General features: G+C 42.3%; 1 pseudogene; it reads left to right on the top strand.

Moving 5' to 3' along the window:
- The first annotated feature begins 1,746 nt into the window (after positions 1-1,746).
- On the top strand, positions 1,747-3,958 carry LOC125273265 (annotated as a pseudogene).
- Positions 3,959-6,896: the final 2,938 nt, after the last annotated feature.

Genomic DNA, 6,896 nt, shown 5'->3' on the forward strand with positions numbered 1-6,896 from the left:
TAGAATGTATTTTGTAACTGCACATGTAATTTGACACATTTACTTCATAGACATCCTACTATGATATATCCATTCTACACTCTGTTTTCTGCTATTACGTATAGCTGTGTATTTATATTTATTTTGAAGTCTCTAGGTGGCGTTGTGGTGTTAAGAGGGAACCCTCAATCTGTTGGAGCAGTGACGTCATCGGGGATTCCAGATAAATAGGCGTTGGCGGCAACAATGGCTCTCTCTTCGTTTCCCTTTGTTCACTCGCCTGGCGCTCTCATCGCTTCTCTGGAGCAATTCAGAATTTATCTCATAATAGTTTAATTTGTATCTTTGTGCTTTCGTTGCTCTATTTCATAGGTGTTTTTCTTTGTGGTTATTTTCTATTTTTATTTAATCGGTAACGGGTAGTGGAGTTAACGAAATAGCTCACTGTTTGTTTATTTAGTAAGCATAGCGAGGGAAGCAGAGGCCCGGAAGACTCACCTGTTTTATTTTGTCGGGAGTCAGGTAAGAACTGCTGGTGAGAGCAGCTGTAGACAGGCGTTCTTTGTTTCCTTAGCTGCCCTTAGCTGTTTACTGATATTTCTTTTGTTATTATTCCTTAGATTATGTTTGTAAATATTATTTGTGAATTATTATGCATTGTTTATTGACTGTTTGATTTATTTTTTGTTATTGCAAGACAGTAAATGAAGGCGACTGGCGTCTTGAAAGTGTCTGTGACTCATTCATGTGTTTGGTCCGTGCACATTATTTGTTTAATTTAATTTAGCGAGCATTTTTTTTGGTTATGGGCCATAACAGCTCCGTTGTGTTTCTTTGTCACAAGCACTGAACAAGCTGTGTGGTATCGGTTGTCTCCGTCGACACAGACATAAGGTGGCCGCTACTCAAAGTTTGGATTTCGAGCAGTCAGACTCTGATGGGGGAAATGACGACGATAGCGCGCGCACGGGGGGCTCCCGGGGAGCGGCAACTTTGAATTGGGCTGACCAATCTGAATCTGCTTTCCTTGAGGAAATCTTAATGGGTGAACCCTCATTCGCAAACGAGCTGCCCGGCTCTGGTGACAAGGATGACGCAGGCCTTCTCGAAGGCTCTGATGATGAGGAGGCTATCTCGCCTTCTGTAGCTCCTCAGGCTCATGCACCTGCAGCTTTACCCCAATCCGTCCTCTTTGAATATTGTGAGCAAGCGGCTTCTCGCCTCAATATCGAATGGCTGGCTTTACAAGGTGCCACCTACCAGGAGAGGGACATCTGTGATGGAAAATTTCTGGGTCCACCTCCCGGCCCGAGAAAACAGCTTCTCCCTGTCCTTCCTGCTTGTGCCAAGCATATGAAGTACAGTTGGGGGGACCAGCTCAACAAACACGGTCTCGCGGGTCTCGAGTTGAAAGACATGACAGCCTTCAGCATCGTCAGGGCAGTGTTCGTTCATCGAAACTTCACACTCTAGCTCACAAGCTTTTAGTGTGGAGCAGGCGGTTTTTCCTGTCGTTACACGTGACTCATGTTCCAGGCATTCTGAACAGAGGCGCAGACCTTCTATCGAGGGAGAACCTACTCTACATAGATTGGCGCCTCCATACTTAGATAGTGGGCTTGATATGGATGAGATTCGGAAAGGCAATCGTAGATCTATTCGCCTTGTGCGAAAACAACCATTGTCCTATGTTCTTCTCGCTAATGGACGTGGACGCGCCCCTCGGGGTAGACGCACTGGCCCACCCATGGCCCAAAATGCTGCTGTATGCTTTTCTCCCCTGTACCTGATAATTCCCACACTGGCCAGGGTGAGAGAGAAGGGCCTGTCTCTCATTCTGATAGCACCCAGGTGGCCCAAAGCACCGTGGCTGGCAGAGATAATTCCTTTGTTATATGTCCAGCCGTGGTGCCTCCCCCTCCGCACAGATCTATTATCTCAAGTGAACGGGGAGATTTATCACCCACATCCGGACAGGGTGGCTCTCTGGGACTGGCCCGTGAGAGGACAAACTTAAATGCACTAGGGCTTCCCCCGTGTGTGATTTCTACTATACAGAATGCCAGGGTCATTTCTACACAATCCTTATGTGGTTGTAAGTGTTTGAAGGGTGGAAAGTGTTTGAAGGGTGGTGTGATGGGCGTGGTCTCACATCATATCAGTGCTCAGTTTTTGATATTTTGTGTTTTTTACAAGACCTTATGGATAAAGACAGGTCTTTTTCCACTATTAAGGTCTACCTGGTGGCTATATCTGCCTGTCATGTGGGCTTTGAGGGCTCAATGGTTGGGCAGCATCCTCTAATCTGCAGATTTATGAAGGGTGCCCGTCGTTCCTTGCCAGTCATCAGGAGAACTGTTCCTGAATGGGACCTCTCCATGGTGCTGGAGGCTCTGTCTCAATACACTTTTGAGCCCCTGGGAAGTATTTCCCTGAAGTTAATGTCCTTCAAGACAGCTTTGCTCTTGGCCTTAGCTTCATCTAAACGTGTCAGTGAGCTACATGCACTCTCTGTTCATTCCTCGTGCACTATATTCTCTCTTAGTGGAGATAAGGTTTATCTTAAGCCTAACCCGGCTTTTATGCCTAAGTGCTTCCCTGCATTCACATAGGAGGTGTTGGAGCTGTCTGCTTTTCATCCTCCACCTTTTTCCTCCATGGAGGATCAGAGGCTGAATGCTCTGTGTCCCGTATGTGCATTACAGACATACAGTACAGTCCAAAAGTTTGGAACCACTAAGATTTTTAATGTTTTTAAAAGAAGTTTCGTCTGCTCACCAAGGATACATTTATTTAATTAAAAATACAGTAAAAAACAGTAATATTGTGAAATATTATTACAATTTAAAATAACTGTTTTCTATTTGAATATATTTCACAAAGTAATTTATTCCTGTGATGGCAAAGCTGAATTTTCAGCATCATTACTCCAGTCTTCAGTGTCACATGATCCTTCAGAAATCATTCTAATATGATGATCTGCTGCTCAAGAAACATTTAATGTGTAAAATTGTACAAAATATCTGTGTACAATATTTTTTTTCAGGATTATTTGATGAATAGAAAGTTCAAAAGAACAGTGTTTATCTGAAATCTAATCTTTTGTAACATTATAAATGTCTTTACTGCCACTTTTGATTGATTTAATGCATCCTTGCTGAATAAAAGTATTCATTTCTTTAATTTCTTTTCAAAAAAATAAAAATAAAAATTCTTACTGACCCCAAACTTTTGAACGGTAGTGTATAATGCTACAGAAGCTTTGTATTTCAGATAAATGCTGTTCTTTTGAACTTTCTATTCATCAAGGAATCCTGAAAAAAAAAAGTACACAACTGTTTTCAACATTGAAAATAATCATAAATGTTTCTTGAGCAGCAAATCAGCATATTCGAATGATTTCTGAAGGATCGTGTAACACTGAAGACTGGAGTAACGATGCTAAAAATTCAGCTTTGCATCACAGGAATAAATTACTTTGTCAAATATATTTAAATAGTAAACAGTTATTTTAAATTGTAATAATATTTCACAATATTACTGTTTTTTACTGTATTTTTAATTAAATAAATGTAGCTTTGGTGAGCAGACGAAACTTCTTTTAAAAACATTAAAAATCTTAGTGGTTCCAAACTTTTGGACTGTACTGTATATTACTAGGACCAGTGTTTTCCGGAGGAGTGACCAGCTCTTTATTTCATGGGCTCCCCCTCACATATCTAAGCAATACCTCTCACATTGGCTTGTGAATGCTATTGCTTTGGCATATGAATCTAAGGGAGTGTAGCCCCCAGGTAACATCAGAGCTCATTCCACGAGGGGCTTAGCCGCCTCTTGGGCTTTGTTTAGAGGAGTGTCACTGCAGGACATCTGCTCTGCTGCCAGCTGGGCCTCTCCCCATACATTTGTGCGTTACTACCGACTGGATGTTACCAAAACCTCGGTAGCACATTCTGTTTTAGGGGTGGGGTCTTCATAGCCCTCCTTGTTACCTTCTTTTCTCTCTTCCTATTTATACATTGTTGTAAAAGAATAAGGGGTGTGTGGGCCGGCAGGCCACGCACATTCATGTCACCAAGCACGCATTTACATTCCTGCCTGGCTGTTTATATTTGTATTGCTGGGTTTATTTACATTTGTGTGCTTTATACATGTTTCATGTCCTGCCTGTGCACTGCAGTCATGTGTGTGCGACAGGGTTGCAAGGTGCATGATTATGGGACGTGTCAGGCACCGCCACCTTGGGTTGACTGTCTTTCTCTGGCTTACAGAACTTCACTGTAAGTGTATTGGGCAATCGGGGAGCTGTCCATGTCTCACCCATAGGTGGATCTCGAACACGAGATGATGAAAGAACAATAGGTTACTGTCGTAACCCCGGCTCTCTGAAACATCGAGTGGAGAGATCCACCAGCTTTGCCCTGCTTGCCGCACAAGAAGCGAATATGCTTACTGGAGAATAGCTGCGCGTATGTGCCTTATATGCTCTCAGGTAAGGGGGTGGGGCCTTACCTGGCATTGGCTACGCACTTCTTTCTGTTTAGCCAGACTTGGTAGAATTTGATGCTTCTGCAGAGGTTAGGTACGGATGCCCTTCCCATAGGTGGATCTCTCCACTCGATGTTTCAGTGAACCGGGGTTACGACAGTAACCTATTGTTTCCTGGCCATGAACCCAGGTGGAAAAAAAAGTACAACTCTATAATGTACTTTGAAGGGTTCTATTTTCATGCACTAATTTTGTACTTAATATTCTAAAAATTCTTCTTTAGTACTTCTTAAGATAATCTTAAGAACATCTAAGTGTACTCAACTGTACTAAAATGTGCTTTTAATATGATATCTCTTTATTTAAAAAATATATTTAGATACCACTTATAGTACATTTGAACCCATAGTGTACTACAAGTGGTCTCTAAATACATTTTTTTAAATACAGATATAGTATATTAAAAGCACATTTTAGTTCATATTTCATGGTGTCTTAAAATAGCACAGTTGAGTACACTTAGATGTCCTTAAGATTACCTTAAGAAGTACTAAAGAAGAATTTTAAGTATATTAAGTACAAAATTAGTATGTGAAAATGGAGCACTTTAAGTACATTATAGAAGTGTACTTTTTTTTCACCTGGGACATCATACGCCTCTGACGTCTTGTCACACCATTGGACTGATTTCACGTGTGCTTCATGACGCAATCATGCAGAGCATTTCCATAGTCTCAATCAACGCAGCGTCTCATTCCCTCTTCAGGGAACGTCTCAGGTTACGTATGTAACCTCTGGACCCTGAGAACAGGGAACGAGACACTGCTTGATGACACTATTGGGGAAAAGTGTCCATGTAACTGCCATCTGAAACGCTTATCAAATCACGGCAATCGTATTGGCCGACGACAATCTATGATGTCACTACTAGCGCGACCCGAAAGTATATAAGGGTCACCTAGAGCAGCATTTCCCAAACTGGGTGCCATCTGGCGAGAGCAGGGGTGCCGTGTAAAAACTCCTTCAAACATTTTTAAATTGCTAAAATGTGTAGAAAATAATTTATTATGTACCATTAATCTCTGATGTCCCCAATAACTACAAATAACACACACTTTACAACTGTTGTCTGCCTCATATTTTTAAACACTCCAAACCCTCACATAGTATAATCTGACCCCAGTTTTGATTCATGTAAACTTGACCAATACGCTGATTTCACGCAGCCGTCATTTTGAAATCGAAAACGAGGCTCCAGTGGGGAGAAACCCAGAAGTATCACCTTGAATCACAGGAGAGTTGTGAATGTGATGGCATATTGTTGTGTACTAGGCCGTACATCATATCAACAGAAAGAGAGTGATAAAATTATATCCTTTCATCGCTTTTTTTTTTACAACAACTTCCTGTTTCGTGGCATTAATAGCATACATTAGCACTTAGCCAAGGGTTGCATGATTTAACGTGTCTCTAGCATGTTTGGTACTTCGTGGCATATTGAAATATGTTACTGGGAGTGAATTACAGTGTAAAGCATGCCATTTCCTGTTGCCAGCAGGTGGCGCTATGGCTAACTGAATATTGTCATATAGATGTCTTTAGGCCAGGACTCTCATCACACATGTGCAGTTTGAAGCATATCAGACATAGTATGCCTGAGTTACAACCGCTTCCTCTTTCATGGCGAAACATCAGAATTTGTCAGGCTGCCACAGACACGGCCTTCAGCGAAAACTCAGAACTCCGGTCTTGCATGCATGATATTGCATTGTTTCCTTGTCACATCTCCCGTGTGTTTGGTTGTGAAACGTAGTTCCCTTTCGTGGGAACTATCGACGCTGCATGGTAACGCATTGGGAACCTTCTGCATGATGTCGTCACTGAAGCACTCATGTATCTAGCCAATCGCGTAGCGAGACGTCAGAGACGGGTGACGTCACAGACCAGGAAACTATAAAGCACACCCGGACGCAGAGCACGCTAGCTTCTGTGTCTTCAGCAAGCGCTCTATGTTATCTTGTGTGTCTTATTTGGTGTTGTTTGTCTCGCTATTATTGCTACAAACGTTATCTCTTCGTCTGAGGACAAGAGTTTTGCAGTTTCACCACACACACACATATATATATATATATATATATATATATATATATATATATATATAGTGAAATAAGACACGAGTCAAAATGGCGGAAGAAAAAGGCAGACATTTCAAGCAGTGTGTTCACCCATGCACACGCTATATTCCTGATGGGGACACCCATGAGATGTGTGTTGTCTGCCTGGGGGTTGAGCATGCACAGGCAGCTCTCGAGGGGGCTGTCTGTGTCCACTGTGATAAGCTCACCCTCAGAGTTTTAAGATCACGCCGGGCACTCTTTAATAATAAAGAGGGTGCTCCAGTTGGCGTTCCCCGCGGGTCGGGTCCCGCT

This window comes from Megalobrama amblycephala, linkage group LG8 (genome assembly GCF_018812025.1).
Source record: "Megalobrama amblycephala isolate DHTTF-2021 linkage group LG8, ASM1881202v1, whole genome shotgun sequence".
Lineage (NCBI taxonomy): Eukaryota > Metazoa > Chordata > Actinopteri > Cypriniformes > Xenocyprididae > Megalobrama > Megalobrama amblycephala.